Source organism: Cydia amplana, chromosome 21 (assembly GCF_948474715.1).
Source record: "Cydia amplana chromosome 21, ilCydAmpl1.1, whole genome shotgun sequence".
Lineage (NCBI taxonomy): Eukaryota > Metazoa > Arthropoda > Insecta > Lepidoptera > Tortricidae > Cydia > Cydia amplana.
Window position 1 is genome coordinate 6,556,562 of NC_086089.1, and position 24,365 is coordinate 6,580,926.

The 24,365-nt window shown below is 37.0% G+C and overlaps 1 protein-coding gene across 1 annotated transcript in view; it reads left to right on the forward strand.

The window, feature by feature from the left end:
* The window catches only part of LOC134657834 (calbindin-32), a 108,295-nt gene that overhangs the window by 17,843 nt on the left and 66,087 nt on the right, over nt 1–24,365 (forward strand). The gene's annotated exons all lie outside the window — the stretch shown is intronic.

Genomic DNA, 24,365 nt, shown 5'->3' on the forward strand with positions numbered 1-24,365 from the left:
AATTTACACGGGCCTAACAGTAGTAGGTTATACATATACATATTAAAGTCCTAATATTTATTTTCTCTTCAGCGGCAGAGCAGTTTCGATCAAAGTCATATAATTTATTTAGATTTAAGTAGATTTTATTTCATGCAGGTGTGGTGTACTGAAGGACAAAGGCCTATATTGTTCCCGCGGAAGTTGTGTATTGTGAAAAAAAAGCTATAAAACTCTAGGGAGCGAGCAGGAGTAGTTAGCACTAGCAAGCCCTAGCCAAGATGACAATCGTTAACGGTGACTTCGTTGCATCTGTCATCCCAATATTGTTTTCCTATTCGGTTCGCGATTATCGGTGTACGATTATCATCTTGGATAGGCCTCCAGGATGCTCACCCTACCATCAACGAGATACTGTATAATGCTATCCAAGTATAATCACAGACAAGACATCCTCTTGACTGAGCATAGTAACGCTACCCCCTCTGCCACAAATATACGGTAGTTTTACTCCATCTTCGAGTCAAAGTGTCAGAATCCCGTGATTGGTCCGTGTCTTTGAACGGACCAATTACGGCACGGGATTCGCTCACCTCGTCTCCCGCACCCCAGTATTTTTGGCAGCATCGGTTTCATGAAATAATTGCTCTAAACTCCGTCTAGAGGATTCCTAGTCTATGAGTATAATGCTCAGCAGTCTTTGTATAAAAACATAATATTTTTATGAACAGATTCGCTATAAAATATTTTTCTCATGAAACGTCGGAAATGTATTCCGAAGTACCTAAATCAATAAACATGATCGTATTAACAGCGTTTTTATCGACGGGAAAACATTATTCACGTTATTGATGTTATTCTAAAAGAAAATGAGCAAAGTGAAACTTTGAACAAGACACCAAGGGTTCAGAATTATAATAAATTATTTTTTACCACACCAGCTCGTAAAGGCTCTCTTTATCCGACAAAAACTGATTACCTATTAAGTTGCATTTTATCCACAAGAGTGGCAAAGTAATGCAAATTGAGTGTAATTGTTTCTAGAATAGCTGCCGCCCCCAAATCTTAATAAAATGTGTAAGTAAATGTATAGCCCTCCCCCTCCCTCCCCTCTAGCAACTGGACAGGAGATAACAGCAGGCGGTCTATCATGAGTTGCATTCTCGCGCGACTCCATACTTGAAGTCGCGCAAGATGTACCTATAGAGTCGCGCGCGAGAATGCAACTCATGCTAGACCGCCAGCAGTCACATTTACTGCCATCAACCAGCTAGATGGGTTCTCTGTTCGTTCGCGCTTTTCGCTACAAAGCGGAAAAATATTTGGTAATACATATCCCACCAAAAACATTTTCATGTAAAATGTTGCCAAGACGAAACCATAAGGCTCGCACTGACAAAAAGTTATCAGATATCTTGTAGAGCCAAGCTTCTAACTCTACAGGCCCTACCTTCACAGACTCTACACCTTAGTCAAAATATGTGGCTTGGCCGTTTCGTGACATGGGCGTAAGGTGAAAAATGTATTCACTATTCATTATTTTTTATTATAAAATAGTTCTTGTAATGAAACGGCCAAGCCACATATTTTGACTAAGGTGTAGAGTCTGTGAAGGTAGGGCCTGTAGAGTTAGAAGCTTGGCTCTACAAGATATCTGATAACTTTTTGTCAGTGCGAGCCTTATGGTTTCGTCTTGGCAACATTTTACATGAAAATGTTTTTGGTGGGATTTCACATCTTTTTAGGGTTCCGTAGCCAAATGGCAAAAAAACGGAACCCTTATAGATTCGTCATGTCTGTCTGTCTGTCTGTCCGTCTGTCCGTCTGTCTGTCCGTCCGTATGTCACAGCCACTTTTCTCCGAAACTATAAGAACTATACTGTTGAAACTTGGTAAGTAGATGTATTCTGTGAACCGCATTAAGATTTTCACACAAAAATAGAAAAAAAAACAATAAATTTTTGGGGTTCTCCATACTTCGAACTGAAACTCAAAAATTTTTTTTTCATCAAACCCATACGTGTGGGGTATCTATGGATAGGTCTTCAAAAATGATATTGAGGTTTCTAATATCATTTTTTTCTAAACTGAATAGTTTGCGCGAGAGACACTTCCAAAGTGGTAAAATGTGTGTCCCCCCCCTGTAACTTCTAAAATAAGAGAATGATAAAACTAAAAAAAATATATGATGTACATTACCATGTAAACTTCCACCAAAAATTGGTTTGAACGAGATCTAGTAAGTAGTTTTTTTTTATACGTCATAAATCGCCTAAATACGGAACCCTTCATGGGCGAGTCCGACTCGCACTTGGCCGCTTTTGTAAGTTGCTTATGACAATCTTCCGATTTAAAGGGTTGCGGGTGAAATCCTGAAATACGTACTTATCTTTTATATACAATCTGCTTTTTAGGGTTCCGTAGCCAAATGGCAAAAAACGGAACCCTTATAGATTCGTCATGTCTGTCTGTCTGTCCGTCTGTCCGTCTGTCCGTCCGTATGTCACAGCCACTTTTCTCCGAAACTATAAGAACTATACTGTTGAAACTTGGTAAGTAGATGTATTCTGTGAACCGCATTAAGATTTTCACACAAAAATAGAAAAAAAACAATAAATTTTTGGGGTTCCCCATACTTCAAACTGAAACTCAAAAATTTTTTTTTCATCAAACCCATACGTGTGGGATATCTATGGATAGGTCTTCAAAAATGATATTGAGGTTTCTAATATCATTTTTTTCTAAACTGAATAGTTTGCGCGAGAGACACTTCCAAAGTGGTAAAATGTGTGTCCCCCCCCCTGTAACTTCTAAAATAAGAGAATGATAAAACTAAAAAAAATATATGATGTACATTACCATGTAAACTTCCACCAAAAATTGGTTTGAACGAGATCTAGTAAGTAGTTTTTTTTTATACGTCATAAATCGCCTAAATACGGAACCCTTCATGGGCGAGTCCGACTCGCACTTGGCCGCTTTTTTACTGATTCCCCATACAAACTTCAACCCCCTTTTTCCCCTAACGCCTTTTTCTACCCCTTTTCACCCTTACATAACATAACAATAACTATCTACATACCAAATTTCAACTAAATCGGTTCCGCGGTTATCGATTTCCCATACAAAATTCCACCCCCCTTTGCACCCCCTTAGGGGCTAATAATTTCAAGTTTTTGAATTATTTTGTTGTTTGTGGACTAATACTATCTCACATACCAAATTTCAGCTTCCTAGGACTTCAGGAAGTACCCTAGAGGTTTTGATGATCAACAGTGAGTGAATGAGTCAGTGACGAAATCGGGGTTTTTTAGACATTAATAAAATCCAAAGTATAAGAGCTATGCAATTGAAATTTTTTATGCTTAATAAGTCTACTATTGACATCATATCCCGATTGTTTTGTTTATCTCGTATAATCCAAACCCAAGTTAAGAGGGTTCAAAAAAACGACGAAGCGCTTCGAGAAAAGGTAGGTAGTGCCCTTGCGCTTCGCTTTGCTCGTCTTGGCGGAGATTTCAATCAGCCGTGTAATATAGTTCTTAAGATCGACAGACATCTCGGGATTAGAACTAAGGTTACTTTGCTGCCCTTATCTTGATACGGAACCCTAACTATGACGCCACGTGTCTATTAAAACATGAAAGAACACACGATATTCTTGATTATAACATGAATATAAATCAGAAAAGCTTAAAAAGTAATATGTTCCGCCTACGTGGTCGTAAATGTCGTCATATATTTAATACCCTCCTTACGCTCGAGTTTCAGAAATTGATTGACGACGCAATAACAGAAATAAGAGCCATTTTGTACAGCATATGCTCATCGCAATAGATATTATGTATTAATAAATTTATTGTCCCTATTTTATAAAGCTACAAATTACAAGTCTACAACTTTACAGGCGTTGGTACCTACCTCAATAATAATTCAGCCTATATACGTCCAACTGCTGGGCACAGGCCTCGTCTCATGCGCGAGAGAGCTTGGGCTATAGTCCCCACGCTGGCCTAACGCGGATTGAGGACTTCACAATCTTCACATACACCTTTCAATTTCTTCGCAGATGTATGCAGATTTACTCACGATGTTTTCCTTCACCGGAAAGCTAGTGGGAAATATCAAATGAAATAATAATCAATTAAATATTCTGAACTAGTTCCGATAACTCATTGGTACCATCCAGGATTTTATCCCGTGACCTCCGGATTGACATGACGTCAGTCGGACGTCTTCAACTCTCAACACTAGGTATATACTCCCAACACCGGTTCAAAATAGGTACCTATACTCTGGTAAACTCACATTGTCAGAAGAAAAAGGAGCAGATTGCGACTGCATTTTTAAAATTTGCCGCCTTTTTCTACTGACGAAAATGGCTTTCCAAACGATATATGGGCAATATAATTGACACGTTTGATATGGACTTGACCAATAAGCAATAACGATTGGCCTTTTCGTCAGTGACGCTATTTTAAACTTGTAAAAATATAACTTATGTAAAGTAAAGGTGTTTCAAACGTTAGCTGGTAGAGATCCACGTGAGTTATGAATCTCTCCTACACCAACATATGTGACCCAATGGTTGACTGATAGAAAACGCCTTTGGGGATTGAGTTCGCCTATACATTGTTCTTTGTTTGTGCAATAAAGTTTAAAGAAATAAGAGATCCCTTTTAATAATACGTTCGGCTTTATACATAATTTAAAGTACTCTTTGAAATAACGAGGCCAAGATTTTACAAGACAAAATACATTATTCACAAATACTGATGATATTTAATACTGAACCGTATCTAGCTCCTGACTGCATTCCCATTTTAAGTTTTAAATGTAAGCTGAGACTTTGAGAATAAAAGCATTTGATCTAAGACGGTAGCGGTAAAGACGAGAAAAGAATAAAAACTGACAACCTTCATCTTCTTCCCGCCATTGCTATACGCGAGAACATTTGCAATATTTGCATCTTCACCACGTAGATAGTAGCAGCCGGCAACTGTACTTTTCTCCAGAAACTGCCTGCACAGTTAATGTGGAATAACTCGCCTGCGTTATTTCCGGACCGATATCGATACGAACTTCAAACCCTCAAGAAAATAGCGTACCTACTCCCATCTTAAATGCCGATAGCGTGGGTACATGCAACCCCTCTGGTGCAGCAGGTGTCCATGGGGGACGGTTAATACTTACCATCAGGCGATTCGTCTGCTATTTTGCCACATATATCATAAATAAATATCTCTACGGAATTCATTTAATATTATGACAACACTGTGAGCCGCGGCCGTAAAGTAGGTGCCTACATAAATACCTATAGGCATTTTCCAACACTGGGGCCCGTTTCTCAAAAGCTTGTAACTTGTAATACAAGTGGAAGTCCCTTTCTAACAAAAGCTGTCAAAAAGTGACATCCGCTTATATTACAAGTTACAAGCTTTTGAGAAACGGGCCCGTGCAGTCTCATTATTACTTGTCTTTGGCTGATGTAATGTTACCTGCCCTTAATATAACATTTGAAATGGCAAGTTGTTACAGTTAAAGTAGTACTTTTAAGCTCTTTTGGAATGGGAGACATAGGTACCTACATACATGTTCGTATGTCTTGGCACAGTAGAAATCGTTTCGACGGTAACGCAAACCAAAATAATTTACCTACTTACCCCATTTTAGTAAGAAAATTTATTTTACACCACCAAAGCTCGTAAAGGCTCCATTCTTCAAAAACTGATGAGAAAGCTGCATTATCCACAAGAGTGTAAATTAATTTCATGCCAATTTTAAGTTGTTCCGTTATGGAATTGACTTTTTGTAATGATTTTGAATGTGAAATGTTTAAAATACGTCAATTAAATTTTATAACATATATTATAATTTAAAAAAATTATAGAAAGTGTTTCAAACAAAATAACTATATATTATAATAAGCGGACTTAAAAAGTATCGTTTTACGGTTATTAACTATTTTCCTCGCATTGGTGAAAATATATTTTTTGTGTTTTAGTTTTATTACAAGCTTTTATTTAGTTTCACCTGTCCCGTTGTCTGTCTGTCTGTCGGTCTGTAATCAAATCTTGCAAGTTAAATTTGATCCACTTCCCGGTTTCCGATTGAGCTAAAATTTGCATGCATGTATAAATCGGATGACAATGCAATATTATTATTGAAACAACGCAACCTAATTGTGTTAGGGGTTTTTAGAATCGTCTCGATGAGTAGGTATTGGTTGTCTGTCGTAAGAAAAGTACAGTCAGCGATAAAAGCTTGTAAGACCAAAAATGTTTTTTTTGCCAAAAACTTATTTTATTATTTACATGTGGTACTGTTTGTAATATACCGCTGCTGCATCCACTCGACAGCGTCGGAACGAAATAGAATTTCCGTCCGTGAGACAAACTTTGCCTCGTGTTCTTTGTAGCTGTTTGTCGCCGAGGCAATTCGCGCTTCCCTGCAACTTCTATGTAAAGGAATATTTACTCCAAGACTTTTTAACACAATACCAAAATGATAGCGTTTCGTTTCGCTTTTTGCAAACGATTGTCATCTTGGCCCCCAGTACGACTACCTTCAGTTTGTCACTGACATAAACGCCGTCGAGAACGTAATTTACTTTCTATACATCTCGCTCGTACTCGCATATTAGTGCAAACGAGATGTATAGAAATTAAATTACGTTCTCGATAGCGTGAATGTCAGTTTTGACACTGTCAGTGACTCATGGTACGGGCTCAGAAGCACTAACTACTCTAAGACTTTTTAACACAATACCAAAATGATAAAGTTTCGTTTCGTTTTCTGCAAACGATTGTCATCTTGGCCCCCTGCTGTGTTCCGGGCAGGGATCGAACTAATGTATTTTTCTTTCGTGGCTGAAGCCTTAGACCACCCGGGTCATTGTGGCATCTGTCTAGGTCACTTTCTTTTTTTTTTTCTTCTAGATATCTATTTCAGTTTGAGAGTTTTACCTACAGCCATACGAGTGTCAAACTTAATAGTTTACAAATGAGGTTTCTTATATCTCAACTGGATTCTTTTTTTGCATGCCTATATGTACCTATATCAGATACATTGTTTAAAAATATTAGACAATAAAAACACACTACTATTTTACCGCAACAGAAAACTTTGTAAATTATAGAGTTGATGATCTTCCGACATTCAAATATAATAAACAATCATAAATCTCTCTTGTAGCACAAGTCATAAACCACAGTCACACAAGTTCCAAACGTGCGCTGTCTAAATTGTTTAATCTGTAAAGTTTGCGATGTTACTTACTCTCCGTTGTAGTTAACGTTGATTTACTGTTCTGCATTCTGTGCATGTAATTTATTAGTTTTGACGTTAGTGATAAGAAACAAACTTGGCACAAAACTAATATCATTATGTTAACTATACGGGGTATTTTTTCAACCATGACACGTCCCGCGAGGTAAACATACCTATAGGTTATAGGTGAACGACTTTTGTTACCTATAGGATGTGTTTTTTAGGGTTCCGTAGCCAAATGGCAAAAAACGGAACCCTTATAGATTCGTCATGTCTGTCTGTCTGTCCGTCTGTCCGTCTGTCTGTCCGTCCGTATGTCACAGCCACTTTTCTCCGAAACTATAAGAACTATACTGTTGAAACTTGGTAAGTAGATGTATTCTGTGAACCGCATTAAGATTTTCACACAAAAATAGAAAAAAAACAATAAATTTTTGGGGTTCCCCATACTTCGAACTGAAACTGAAAAATTTTTTTTTCATCAAACCCATACGTGTGGGGTATCTATGGATAGGTCTTCAAAAATGATATTGAGGTTTCTAATATCATTTTTTTCTAAACTGAATAGTTTGCGCGAGAGACACTTCCAAAGTGGTAAAATGTGTCCCCCCCCCCCCCCCTGTAACTTCTAAAATAAGAGAATGATAAAACTAAAAAAAATATGATGTACATTACCATTTAAACTTCCACCGAAAATTGGTTTGAACGAGATCTAGTAAGTAGTTTTTTTTTATACGTCATAAATCGCCTAAATACGGAACCCTTCATGGGCGAGTCCGACTCGCACTTGGCCGCTTTTCACCCTAAATTTCAATAACCTATTAAGGCCACTTGCACCATCCCACTAACCCGGGGTTAAAGCGTTAAACCAGTGTCAAATTGTACTGGTAACCATGGTAACTCCGGGTTTAATCGGGTAAATCCGGGTTAGTGGAATGGTGCAAGTGGCGCTTACTTGTTCATGTAGGGCTCAAGGGCCCTTTCACAAGTCAATGCAACATTTATTAGTGACGTCATATTATAGTGATGTGAAAAATATAATAGAATATTTTTTATTCGTAATCAAGCACAAAACAATAGTAGTTTGTGTTACAAGGGATCAAAATTATATATTTCCGTTAAGGGCGTACATTGAATCCTGAGCGTAATGAGGGATTCTTGGGTGTTAACGCCCAAGACGAAATAATTTTGATACCGTGTGACACATACCTACTGCTTTTCACATCAACTATGAGGAAAATAAAAAAAATCTTAGTGTTGACACAATCTGATGCTTAAACAGATTATATAAGCTAAAAAAAAAATGTGCAAAAAAATGTAAAAATAGTGTGCTGGAACAGAAAAGTGTTACTTTGATCCCTCCTAGCAGGGAGGAAAAGTGCCACTTTGATCCCTCCTAGCAGGGAAAAAAAAGCTCTTTTCTCAAAAATGGACGGCAAAGTCGACGTTGCCGGTTAAAAAATAGGTCTCGAAGTGCGTAGTTTATGGTCATTCAAAAAATTAAAAAGTTAAAAACATTGCAGTCTCGATTTCGGGACTGCAATGTCGCATACAAATTCCATTATTTAACGAGTTCCAAACTTTTTAAAACTTCAAATGGCCATATCAAATGAAGGCATAGGTCCCTTAAACAGCCAAACAGATGATCAGCACTTATTATTATAAAGCCTATAACAGACTATCGCACCGCACCGCGACCTTGGAGCGTCGCACCCATAAGTGAGAGCGAGAAACAGATATCTCTTTCTCGCTCTCACTTATGGGTGCGACGCTCCAAGGTCGCGGTGCGGTGCGATAGTCTGTTACAGGCTTAATGTTGGTACCGCGACTATTTAGGTGTCTCAAATAGGTTGGCGTATTTTCAGCAGAAAAATACACTTTTTTTTTTTTTAAGTCGGCAAGCTAATTTTTTTAATGGTTGTATTTTTTTCTGTGAAAATTAATGGAAAATTAGAACGTTGCTTCTGTAAGTTCTGTAAAATATTTCTATTTCTTGCACCATTTTTGAGAAAAGCACTATATATGACTCGGCTGGAAGGCTACTTGCTGGCTTCGGATTCAATTAAACGGACTCCCAAGGTCGTCCGTTTAAAACGAATCCTCAGCCTGCAAGTAGCTACTTCCGAACCTCGACAATAATGTACTATTTCTGAATGGGAGGTCTGAAAACAAAATGTACACATAAAACAATACCTTATAACTAAATACAACATACAATATTCAGTACCTAGGTAACCGTTTCATTACAATAATATAATGAACACATTTTCCAAAAAGGAGGTGAAAAAGAATTAAGGTAAGAATTCTATATATTTTTAAACGTAAAACTATGAATAAAATTTGCAATAAAGAGATATGGGTTATTTATTCTTCTTTTCTTTATGACGTGATGCTCGTTGATTTACTGCTCTGTGTACTGTGCAAGATTAATTAGTTTACCGTGTGCTATTTCTGTTTGTTGATACAAGATGGTTCTAGTAAATTATGCGCATGTTTATATGTAAAATTATAGGTACCTATAATTTTATTAAATATATTAAAAACTCACGTATTTTAAGTCGAAAAACGCTCGACATGTTTCACTTCGTACCGAGAAGTGTCATCAGGAGCTTGCGTTTTTAATATATTTAATATGTCTTTGTCTCACGGAAGTTTTGTTATTATAATTTTATTATTGAAATTTCCACCGGACCAAAAATTATTTAAGAGGAAAGGGGACGTTTCTTCATACAAACGTAGTTCACATGTTCCTCTCTGGATAGATAGATTAGATAGAATACTCTTTATTGGCATAACTCAGTAAAAAGATACAAAAGAAAAGAACAATTGATTAAATGTAGATAAATGTAGATGTGGATATTGACATAGAGAGAATATTGTTACACAATTTGATGTATATCAACCAGTAAAGATTAGCAATTTTAATAACAAAAGTTCCGTGAGACACAGACATATTAAATATATTTAAAACATGTCGAGCGTTTTTCGACTTAAAATACGTGAGTGACCCGTTTTTAATATATTTAATATATCAACCAGAGTTATATTATTGTCGCCTGGACAACGGGACAGAATAACAACAACGGTTTAGCCCAGTCGGTAGGTAGTGACCTAGCCTATACGTACAAAGCCTGGAAGGTCCCGGGTTCAAATCCTGATAAGGGCATTTATTTGTGTTTTCATCACAAAAACTTATTCCAAAAGTTAGTTATGGATGTTTTATTATACAATTACTTATATGGCGTTATTCATAAACCGTTGCTAACTTAATCAGTTGATGATCGTGGTCCCTATCTGTCAACACACGACGACAAACGACGATCATCAGCTGATTGGGTCAAACACAAAACTGTGTTCACGTCTTTCCTGTAGACATACACAAGATAAAATCAAAATCATTACTTACATGCCCACAAGCTGTTAACTATTGCCCACAGGAGAGAAAAGTGCGAACTGTACACTTTTCTCTCCTGTGGGCAATAGTTAACAGCTTGTGGGCATGTAAGTAATGATTTTATCATAGTTCTCTAAATAAAAGGAGTACCTTTTCACGTGGATAAGGGTTAAATTAGAAAATTAACCTTTATAGCCCTTAACTCTTGTGTATGTCTACAGGAAATACGTGAACACAGTTTTGTGTTTGACCCGATTAACTTAGCAGACGTGTATGCATAAGGGGGTTATGGTATATAATATCGTCTTCTAGTAATACTAACCACAACACAAGCTTACTATGGCTGTGAGTCAAGGTCTATTTGTGTATGATTGTCCCATAATACATATGTATTTATTATTAACACAAAAAAGCTGATCTACTTACTCCTATCTTAGAGAATAAAACCAACTCCTACAACACCTTGATCTTCGATCGCTTCCCAAGTACTTTTGGAAGGTTCACCCCGTAATTAGCGGTAAATCTACCATCCCGTAAAGACAGAGTGAAAATTCGCGGCCGGCGCTTTAGCTCCAATCACTCGAGTTAATAGGCTCTTAAGACTTGGCTGCTCAATACCGGCGGCCCTACAAAACAAGGCTCAGAACCGGTTTTTTTATTCATAAAAAAATACCGGTATTTTTAAGTTTTTTTTTTAGTTCTTAGGATTATTATTTTAGTTTTAATGGTACAATCTAATAGTACAAAGTTGTTGCCTAAATTAAATACATGATTCAGTCCTACGTAAAGGGCATAAAATAATTAAAAATATTGGGCTATATCGGGTTTGGTCGACATCAAATCATCCCTTTGAACTGTAGCATTTTTAATGGACACAACTATGAATTGTATGCGCTACACTTAGGTTCTAAAGGATGGTATTAAGATAATACTAGCGACCCGCCACGGCCTCGCACGGGTAACACAAACTCTTAACTAATTTAACACCTAAACCTTCCTCAAGAATCACTCAATCAATAGGTGAAAACCGCATGATAATATGTTATCTGTTCAGTAGTTTTTGAGTTAATCACGAACATACATACATACACACATACGCGGCGAGGGACGTTTGTTTTATAAGGTGTAGTGATTATTATATCTGAGGGACTTTGGTTAAATTTTGTACCTAATATCTGGGAGACCGAGCTTTGCTCGGAAAACATATAAAAACTCAAAATGCGCGTTTTCCCAGAGATAAGACTAGCTAGATCGATTTTTCGCTCCCGAAAACCCCCATATAGTTAATTTCATAGAAATCGTTAGAGCCGTTTCCGAGATCACCGAAATAATATATAAATAAATAAATAAACAAGAATGGCTCGTTTAAAGGTATTAGATAGATAGATAGATTAGATAGATAAAACCGCTTGATTTTGACCTTTTAGAACGTTAACCCTTATAATTTCATGTGGCTGCCGGTTTCCCGCCCGACCCTCATAATGGGCGCCGATGGTCGTTCGTAATCAGACGCTAAAAGCAGGGGAAAGGTTTTTTATCGAATTAGTGACCGACGTGAAAGTGGGTTTCGGAATGCGACAACAAATTGAAATTAATGGAAATGTCATTTATAAGATGGTGGGTTATTCGCAAAATTTATATAAATATAGTATTATTGTTGTTTAAAAATATTTTATAATAAATTCAAACGACATGCAAAAATAGAAGTATTTTATTTCGTACATATAAACATACCTACTTAATAGGTATAATAACCAATATTAAATATACATAATTTATATTAAAATTTTACAGTAAATAGTTAGGATTAATTTTGGAACAAAAATATTGCCTTAATGTTTTTGGAGTAATAGCTGCTGCGTCACATCATATAACAATCTGAAAGTAAAAGAAATTATATATAAGACATGTTGTTAATTACATATGTTTATATGTTCATCAAAAACTTCATTAATTGTAAAAAAAAAATTAATGCCAAGAAAGATAAAATTACCCAGTATGTTCACAACTTCAAGGGCGCTTAGAAAAATAAAACATACTGGGTAATTTTATCTTTCTTGGCATTATTTTTTTTTTTAATTCCATTCAGAGATCTAACGATAGTAAATGTTAACACACTGAATTGGCCTATCTATCAGCTTAGCACACAAAAAAAATCAAGCATCTACCGCAATAATTCACGCCACCATAAATAAAAATCTCATCTTACTCGGCGATAGGTGAAAAATTTAAAAAAATCATAACTCCGAAAATACGAAAAATCGCGGAACATACATGGGGATGATTCAGATAGCCCTCTAGGTCCTCTACCTCCCAGCTTCAGTATATCACTACTTCTTGGGACACCCTGTATATATGTTGACAAATATGTGAACTGAGGCTTCATTATTTGCTGCCCGAGGTGTGTATAATGTACCATTTTTTGTTGGACAGAGCCGGAAAGCAGCAACTTCGTTTAGCACAGTGAGCCGAAAGTTGACGCTTCCCGGCCGGAGGGCAGAAAAATATTTCAAAAAACAACTTACGGTCATTTAAAACACCCTAGCAAATCAGTGAAAAGCTTCACCAAACATTGCAGCGCGTTCCCATTCAGATCTGAAACCTGCCCCTCTACAGCCTCCACACCTTTAATACAGTGTGTGAACTCCTTTATCGCTTTTAGGAGGCACCCGACATCTCCATCTGCCCCAGTCTCAGTGGGGACACAATGGACCCCCAAGAAAATGGTAAAGAGAACGGTTAAGACGGCTGCGTTCATTTTGAAGTGCGATGCTACTGATTTGAGGAAGGTGCTTAAATACAAAAAAAAACAGCATGGTCGAAGTTAAAAGGAATTTTAAGGCAGGAAGCAATTACGACTTTAGTAAAGTTCAAGACATAACTTTTAAAACATATATTTATCGTTTTATACCTTATTACTAATACATAAGGTCTGCTAAGTATAGTTAAGTTTTGATAAGGAAAAAGTAATGTGCTAACGCATGTTTCAATAAGGATGGTTTTACTTTAAACGACAGTAAGGACACGTATACGGATTTTTTTAACTGAATTCTTGTCGATAGTAATGTTATTTAGCATTTTATAGTTAGGTATACATTTTTTGCATGTTCTTTTTTATTACTTTGTGTTAATGGTGGTAAACATGGTCGTAAATATTTTTGTTTCAAAGGTTTTGCAGATAAGCAGAGCAGAGAGACAGAGTTACGTTCGCACTTATACTCGTATAATATAATATCTCACATTTGACACTGAATATCTGAGACCCAGCTTTGCTCGGAAAACATATGAAAACTCAAAAATGCACGTTTTCCCAGAGATAAAACCTAGCCAGATCGATTTTTCGCCCCCGAAAACTCCCATATAGCAAATTTCATCGAAATCGTTCAGAGCCGTTCCCGAGATACCCGAAATAGTTCACACAAATTTTTTGTTCCGATTTTATCAGTCCATAACGAACATCATAATTTTTATTAGTCATATTGTCAATAGTCAAAAAAATTTGCAATAAAAATTGGAGTTCCGATTTTTACAGGTCATCATTATTGTTATTCACTGTCTTGGGTGGGATTTGAACCCACGACCACTGGATCAGTAGTACAGTGCTCTGCCACTTTTAATTTATTTCGAAGCTTAATAGCATCGTTCGCAGACGTTTCTGCTTAATACAAAATTAATTTATCATTATTGTTAGTCATAAAATTTGTTACTCATAATATTCAAAGTCCAGACCATACCATAATGTGGGTACCATTACATAATGTTGAAGGCAATAAATAAACTTGATTATAATAATTGTTGTAAGGTCTTTTATCGCAGGTATTGATACCTGATATAATATATAATATATATTATGATAAGTAGGAGGTCTCTGTTGCTTTCCATAAATATTATGTTCCGATTTTTTTTAGTCCATAACGTTTTCCATCATAATAATTATTAGTCATATTATCATTAGTTATAAAATTAAACATCACAAATTGCATTTCCGATTTTTGTAGGTCATGTTTATTGTTAGCCATAAAATTTGTAAATAAATAAATATACAAGAACTAGCTGAGGTACCCGGCTTCGCTCAGAGAGTAGACATGTGACTGTGTGGTAGTTGCAAAAATCAAATGGTGCCCAATATTCCAGAGTTCACAACATTCGAGAGTGTTCTGGAACATTCGACAACACTACAGAATGTTCTTAAATGTTGTGGAATGCTCTCGAATACTCTCGAACGCTCTGGAGTGTTCTAGAAATGTCTAGAGGGCGAAATTATCTACCCTTATATCTTCAAAAGCGCCACCCTTCAGGTAAAAACAGGAACCTTCTTCATGGAAATATATTCCAGAATATTCTGGGATGTTCTCGAACATTCGAACCTCACGACGGATCTTGATTTATTTATATACCCCTACCAATAGGTAACTCCGCTCGGACCCTATAAAAAAGCCAGAATATTCCAGAACATTCGAAAGTGTTCTGGAATGTTCCACAATGATCTAGGCTGTTCTCAAACATTTGAAAACATTCCAGAATATTCTGAAATGCTGTGGAATGCTCTCGAATTTCCCCGAATGTTCTGGCCTGTTCTAGAAATGTCTAGCCTCAGAGACCCGAGACACCACCCCAGGTACAAATTTTTGAAGGTATATGTTTCACGATCGATTCTGAACTTTCGTCTATTAAGTTAAGGTTCAATATTCAATAACAATATGACTGCTTCTAAGTCTGGGTGTGGGCGAAACTTTCAGCCCTTATATCTTCAAAAGCACACGCTTCAGGTAAAAACGGGAAACTTCTTCATGGACGGGAGATAGAGGGCTACCACACCATATAACTCCATCGATCGTATCGGGGCTCATTTCTGAGTTTTAGCGGCACGCACATTGTACACTTTCTTTTATAATATATATTGATTGCTCGTTTAAAAAAGGTATAAGTTTAAGGACTTTTTCCATATAAAGCCTGGTCCACACTTCACCGTGATTGCGATTGGTATGTGTGGACCCAGCATTATGTGTCACATAATGAAACTCCACGAGCTCTAGCTCACCATTAATGTGACAAGGTTGATCCAGACATAAATTACTGTACTTAATCTCATCTAAAGCCTAGTAGTATTATACAGAACTATGGAATGAATAGATTAAATGGATAAAATCTTCCCTCGTTTGATATAATATTATTATTTCTACATTATTTAAATATTATCTGTAATACCTGTTATTATAGTAAATAGTTTATTTATCTTCAAGGTAGAATAATATTCCTTTACTAGCGACCCGCCTCGGCTTCGCACGGGTTAACAAATTATACATAACCCTTCCTCTTGAATAACTATATTAAAAAAAAACGTAACGAAATCCGTTGCGTACTTTTAAAGATCTAAGCATACATATGGACAGACAGACAGTGGAAAGCGATTTTGCTTTATACTATGTAGTGATTTATGATACACGCGTGTTAAATTAACAAAAAATATTACGAATTTGATTTTCCACACTGTTTCCAAGGAAAATCAAGCTTTTTCCTATGTACAAGTAACTTGATTTCCGTGTTTTATAAAGCGCCTAAAATTAGCACTTCATTACTAAAGAACATGATTATTGCAACCGGCATAACCTCAATCGACGATAAAGCTTTGTGCATTCGTATTTCCATTATTAACCGCCTTCAAAAAAAAAGGAGGTTCTCAGTTTGACCCGTATGTATGTATGTATGTATGTATGTATGTATGTATGTATGTATGTATATTTGTTCGCGATTATCTCGCGTTTGGCTGAACCGATTTTGATGCGGTTTTCAGAAAAGTGTTTCTTACATTCTGGAGAAGGTTTTAGTATACATAGATCTGAGCTGATGCTGAACCCTGGCTGTACCTAGTGGAACTCAGGTTTGGTGCAACATAGGCTCACGCTGTTTTGGTCATCCGACACGCCTTGATGAGCACTTGGGAGAGCAGTACCCAAGATAGAGCTGATGCTGAACCCTGGATGTACCTAGTGGAACTCGGGATGTACCTAGAGGAACTCAGGTTTGGTGCAACATAGGCCAACGCTATTTTGGTCATCCGTCACATATTGATGAGCACTTGGGAGAGCAATGCCCAAGATAGAGCTGATGCACCAAACCACCCTGGCTGGCAGGGTTCACCCTGGCTGTACCTAGTGGAACTCAGGTTTGGTGCAACATAGGCCCACGCTATTTTGGTCATCCATCACATCATGATCAGCACTTGGGAGAGCAGTACCCAAGATTGAGCTGATGCTGAACCCTGGCTGTACCTAGTGGAACTCAGGTTTGGTGCAACATAGGCCCACGCTATTTTGGTAATCTGTCACATCTTGATGAGCACTTGGGAGAGGAGTACCCAAGATAGAGCTGATGCTGAACCCTGGATGTACCTAGTGGAACTCAGGTTTGGTGCAACATAGGCCCACGCTATTTTGGTCATCCTTCACATCTTGATGAGCACTTGGGAGAGCAATACCCAAGATAGAGCTGATGCTGAACCCTTGCTGTACCTAGTGGAACTCAGGTTTGGTGCAACATAGGCCCACGCTATTTTGGTAATCTGTCACATCTTGATGAGCACTTGGGAGAGGAGTACCCAAGATAGACCTGATGCTGAACCCTGGCTGTACCTAGTGGAACTCAGGTTTGGTGCAACATAGGCCCACGCTATTTTGGTCATCCGTCACATCTTGATGAGCACTTGGGAGAACAGTACCCAAGATAGAGCTGATGCTGAACCCTTGCTGTACCCAGTGGAACTCAGGTTTGGTGCAACATAGGCCCACGCTATTTTGGTAATCAGTCGCATCTTGATGAGCACTTGGGAGAGCAGTACCCAAGATAGAGCTGATGCTGAACCCTTGCTGTACCTAGTGGAACTTAGGTTTGGTGCAACATAGGCACACTTTGTTTTGGTTAACCGACTTGTCGTCGTGTGCCTATGTTGCAGAGTTCCACTAGGTGGGTCGATGAACTTTTTTCTAACTGCCTTTAAAAAAAGGACGTTCCCAGTTTGACCCGTATGTATGTATGTACGTATGTATCTGTGTATGTTAGTTCGTCATTATCTCGCGTTTGGCTGAACCGATTTTGATGCGGTTTTCAGTAAAGTGTTTGTTACATTCTGGAGAAGGTTTTAGTGGTACATGGATGGTTTGAAAAACCAATTGGACCCGGTAGGTGGCCATGCTATCAGTATACCTACCAACAAATTTATGTTGCTGAAACCGATTTAGATAAAATAGTGGGAGTCGGACTCGGACTGGGACTGGGAATGGGAGTGGAAGTGGGAGCAATATACATACAAATCGTTTAGCACCAAAACGTCATATTATGTTGTGTCGCGATTATCATCGAGTTAGGCCACCAACATTAGTAGGTAGTTACTAGCCCAAAACTAAATGGAGAGCCTAACAAACTAGTATTTTAGCCCAAAACCTAAAATAAATGAAGTACCTACCTATCACTAAAAAGTAAAAAATAAAATAAAATAAATAAAAAAGAATTAAAAAATTAAAAATAAACAAAAATAAACCCAAAATAAAATAACTTAATATAAAATCTTTTTTAAAAAGAGGGAACCGCCTTCAAAAAACCAACCCACTGAAAAGTACAAAATAATTTTTATATGGCACCCCTTTACGTGTCCAGTCCCTATCCCGTCGTAAAGCGAATTTTTGCCAAAAAGTAATTAATACCTAATAATAAGAAAATTAATAATCATCCGGGTAATTACTTAGTTTTTGAAGGCGGTGCCAAACCAACAAAAACAGTCTTTACTACCAATCAGAAAAAAAATACGAGTACGTAGTACCTACAAGAACTAAATTAATGAGTAAACTAAGTATGTCTTTATAATGCAAGTAAGTGCAGCGTTCTTCGTTGTCTAAAATATCGGTTCTCAAAAATGTTGGTTTGGCACCGACTTCGAAAACTAAGTAATTACCTGGATGATTATTAATTTTCTTATTATTAGGTATTAATTACTTTTTGGCAAAAATTCGCTTTACGACGGGATAGGGACTGGACACGTAAAGGGGTGCCATATAAAAATTATTTTGTACTTTTCAGTGGGTTGGTTTTTTGAAGGCGGTTCCCTCTTTTTAAAAAAGATTTTATATTAAGTTATTTTATTTTGGGTTTATTTTTTTTGACACATTGCACTCACAACAGCAATACAACGTAAAATGTCTTGCACATTGAAATTACAAAGGAAGACAATTGCACTGCGAACGTTTACGTTCTACTTCTTTTTTTAAAATTTAGGGTTGGCTGGACACCACCGTTATGAATCGGTAGTCATCTAAGTAAATCGATATAAATTATTCATTTTAGGTCGCAACAATTCAATTCAATGTTTTATTCATAAAATATACATTTTACACGTCAAATTTTTAAAGATTATTAAATCTAGATACATTTTGTTATAAATCATTCATATTACAATAGTTATTAGATATTTATAACAAAGCATTAAATTTATTATATCTTATTATTATTATTTATTAACCATATAATTCTAGCTTTATTTAAATCTCAGTCTAGGTGCCATGTGTGAATTAAAAAAAATACTGAATTAGAATATTTATAACTCCATAGTTTAACTAGCAATTGACTTCAACATCAGTAATCTAGAACACTCTCAAAAGTAAGTAGGTATATTATGTATCCGTCGATTGGTATGTTATATAAAACAATGCAGTTACTACTTAGAACACGTGTATCATAATCGAATAATATTCAACCTTGAAGACATAGAAATTATTCAATAAAGTTGAAAATACACGTGTAGATGGTAAAAACAAGCATTGTTAAAATGCCATACGATTAACGGGTTGTTTAAGTTATTTCAAACTATTTGAATAATACCAAAGTTCCCTTTATTAAATTAAATAAAATCCTCAAGGATCCTATCATGCGAACTTGATTCTAACGAAAAAGGGACTCAGCCCAAAGGCGCTCTGTATGAATCGAATTTCAAACACACAAGCGATATTGAACTTTTACATCTAAGGATAGTTTTTGCCTCCTTCTGGGTGTTCTACCGCTTGTACAATCATCGTCATCGTCGTCTCTGAGCCGTTTTCGGCCAGAGCAAAGACAATAAAATACCCATAGTGAGTGCTTTCTACCGCTGAGAGCGTCGCTGGTGCGCTCTCAGGTGACTGACGTAGCCAATCTTTGCAGCGAATGTGCGGCCACATATCGCTGTAGGTCAGCAGTTCAGGCTTCGTAGCCAACGTGCCAATCGCTTACGCTCCGTAGCGATCGAAACGCAACTGTCACTGTCACACTAATATGGATGAGTGAAAGAGAGATACAAAGCGATTCGATGGCGAAGCGCAAGCGATTGTCACCTTGGCTAGGCCGCCTGGTCAGCAGTTCAGCACCCCTCCGATGTAGGTGGTAATGGCCTTTAGCTCGTCACGCGCAGCGTCTAGTTCTGTGCGTCGGCTTCAAAGTCATGCCCATATATGTGTCTGCACAATATGCCTCGCCTCCACCGTGGACGGTCACGGTCACCAGCAAGTCACCCATGAATCGTTTGTACAATGGGCTGTGCTCTGAGTAATTATTGAGTACGCACGTAACAATTTGTCATCATCATCTTCCTCGCATTTTGCCACGGCTCATGGGAGCCTAGGGTCCGCTTGGCAAGTAATCCCAGGAATTGGGGTGGGCACTAGTTTTCACGAAAGGGACTGCCACCTGACCTTCCAACCCAGAGGGTAAACTAGGCCCTTATTGGGATTAGTCCGGTTTCCTCACGATGTTTTCCTTCACCGAAAAGCGACTGGTAAATATCAAATGATATTTCGTACATAAGTTCCGAAAACTCATTGGTACGAGCCGGGGTTTGAACCCGCGACCTCCGGATTGCAAGTCGCACGTTCTTACCGCTAGGCCACCAGCGCTTTCGTAATAATTTATGAAAAACGTGCGCAAGAAACTGGTTAGATCCTTTGGAACTTTTAGATGTTTTCTATAATTTTATTTATTTAGCCTTGAAGACAAGCCATTCCATATTGATAAACTACCTAAACGTGTACATATAAATACGATAAATATTTAAAATTCAACCAAACGCAAATAACAAAGTAAAATATGTAAGTGGATTTGTGAAATACTCCAATCAAAAGGCAAGTCAATAAAAAAAACTTTCCAGGATTCCTGTGATAAGTTTATCTTGAATTGCAGAATGTGACATACCTCCTTTATTTTCCTGCCAAATACTTTTCTCTTTGTATTGAAATAAGATCTATAATAGCGTGATTTAAACTCTTGTTGTTTTCCGTACAATTGAGTATTTAAACTCATCCAAACCCTCAATGATACCACAACCTACCTTGCCTTTAGCGCAAAAGTACCCAACCTACCTATTATTTCGCACCTACGTGAAGTACTTACAAAATGAACGCTATAATATTTACTATTTTACTACTGACTGTCTTCGCTGCGGTCTCCTGTGTTCCGAGTGTTCCGACCTTCGAAGATATCCCATCTGACTTGGAGCTGCCTGAGCTCACGGATCGCAGGCTCGTTCAGTGTCTTTGGAATTCTCTTATAAAGTTATTAATATGTATGCAAAACAAAGGGACTGAGAAGAAATGTTTAGATCTACTGGTTGCAGATGTTAAAAAATGTCTGCATCCTAAGTAGGTAAGTACCTATTTTTTTCATTTCTCATGCTCCGAAAGTGTCACATTGTTTACCAATTAAGCGTACTAAAAGTGATATGTTTCTGCTTTAGGGCGTTTTACTTTCCAAGCCCCCATTGGCCTGTTAGCGGTGTTGCAGGTTATGAATTAGATCAGATCCATGTCTAATCCAGATCTAATTCATAACCTGTTATTAAAACCTGAATACGCATGTGTATCTTGTCAACATTCTCAATAGGCAACTGCTACGCCATGGTCAGCGCGTATTAGTGCGTAGCCGGCCGGCGTAGCGCTGATCACTCATACTAGAGCATTGGTTCCTAACCTGGGGGTAATTACCCCCGTGGGGGTAAAACTGGTATTTTACGGGGGTAATAAGCTAACCTAATATAACAATACAACAAACGTACACGTTTTATTTTTTATTACCATTGGGAGGAGGGGTAAAATCAGGTTCCCTAGTTAGTCATAGGGGTGACCGGACTGAAAAGGTTAGGAACCACTGTACTAGAGTAAGGTCTGTCGTAGCAGTTTGATGCACATGTACAGAATACAAACCTTTAATTTTGTACGAATAGTTTTAACAATTGTATGAATTGTTTTAACAATTGTACGAATTGTTTTAACAATTGTAAGAATTGTTTTAACAATTGTACGAATTGTTTTAACAACTGTACGTATACCATCGCCCACACTGTTAACTGACAGTTCGTAAACCTTATTACAAAAGGCATAAGGAAAAAGTAGCAGACAAAAATTTGCCGGACAGTATAATCACGCGCATGCAATAGAGACACAGCGATATCCGAACTTTAAGACACGTTAAATATTAGATATAGAAACGATATGGATCGGATATGTCAGTGTCAAATGTGAAATTTTTGTTTGAAGAAGCGTCACTTTTGACACTTGTTTGACATTGACATATCCGATCCATATCGTTTCTATATCTAATATTTGACTTATCTTAAAGTTCGAATATGGCTGAAAGTCAGGTCAAGTACGAAATTCGTCATGCTAAGCGCCCTTTCTCTAGCGATAGTTTTCATATTTTTCGTTAACTTCGGTTGGATCCAGCTACCTATTTATCGGAGACCCGTTTCCACAAATTCGCTTATAAACGGTTGGCAATTTGTCCGGCAACTTCGCATAAGTGGAGGCAAGATAAATGGAAACTGCTTTCTTTGAAGTAGGGTAGGGTGACCATGAATCTGGGTTTTTGTGAGACTGAGAACACTGTTTTGGAAAACGTTGTTTTGTCACGGGTGCTATTTTTTTCGTCCTATAAAACAAAAACTAAAAAAAAAACTCTTTTTAATTTAAAATTAATTATAGAGGAATATGAATAATTCTGTCGAACTCAAGTCGAGTCAAGTCAAGTCTGTCGAGCGCAAGCGAGACTCACTAAACTAGGTGTGATACGTATTTACGTATCATATTTGAAATCTAAATTTCCCTTTAATTTTAACGCCATTTTCAGGTATAGCTAGGTATATTAATTGTTTGCTATTTAAAGTAACAGAGTTCATTATACCTTATACTTAATCAGATGATACATAATCAACTATCAAGTGTCTACATAATCAAGTTAAGTAAGTTAGTAAAAATAAAGTAATTTTGTTAATCACGGAATTATAGTCATAGCTTTATCGTCATAGTTTTAGCTTTAATATTTTAATATCCATTTAAAAAGAAAAAAAATCAGCAAGAGTACAATCAAATATCTTATCCGCGTATCAGTAACTTGTCACCCTACAAAACCTGATAAATCTCAGTAAGCGCCGTTTTGTTAAAAACTCCAACTCTTTAAGGCAATGGGGTTATTTTTCAATAACTTGGGGCACGTAAGTTGAAATTAATGTCCAAAGTTCTGTGGTATCTCGGCCTGTAGGGGGTCGTTAGAGAAGTTTCAGATTTTTTAAAGCTAAGTATTTTTTATGTCGAAAAGACCTGGAATTAGCTTTTAATAAAAAAACGCAAATCACCCAGTGCAATTCGATGAATAAAATTCGCTACTTAGACAGCTTGTTGTATTCAGTACAAAATTAAGAAAGACCAATGATGAGGCATTTAAATTAGATTAATCTATTTCTAATTTTCTTAGGGATATTTTTTATACTTATCTTCAATTATGTTCCTAAAAATGTATCTTCAAAATGATCTCCTTTGGTTTTTATACACAAACGTACCTATAATATGCACAGTTGAAAATCTTTAACGTATTTTTGGCCCATCCTACATTTAGACATAACTAACTGATAAGTACAGTTTCTTAACATATATTTATAGGACGTTAGAACATCTCTGTCGCCTTACCTTTTTCGTATATTTTAAGATACTTTTCCTCAGGTGAGCGTAAATTCTCGACTCAGAGACACAATTTGTCGCCTTACCATTTATTTCTGCGTTTGCGATGTCACGTAACACCTCCATTTTTCTTTTCACAATTTACATTTTTACCTGCCTTCCACTCTCTTTCTTTGTCATACAAACTTCGACCTTATATTAGATCACTTAAGGTATTTTTATCAAGTAAGGTGAACAGAGATTGGGAATATTATGCATTTTATTTGTGTTTTTATGTGGAGCGGCGCGAATTGAGACTTTTTTTGGTTGCCGCATTTTGTGTTTTACATCTGTATGCTGTCAACACTTTTGTATACGATAACGGTGGCAAATTAGCATACGGCTCGATTAATGTAAGAAGATCACCTTATGGACGCTTGTAAATAAATGCCTATTTACTGAATATATGCATGATAAACATATAGATAAATATTTTACTTGTTGACAGGGTTAAAGATAAGTGCCGGTCCCGCGGCCAACTAACTTTGCAAACCTTAAAACCTAACCTTTGATACTTTTCTGTATCGTAAATATCGTAATGAATACTTAAGTAGGTATTATAAGTTTTTCAAATTGTAAGCTAATGTATAGTTTGACAGAAAATTAACCTATGATGTCACTGTGTCCTATGTTTTATGGACTTGTGATAACCCTTCAGCTATACTGACTAGTGTTGAGTCGCTCACTCGTGAGGCACCTCTTTTGTACCACTCATT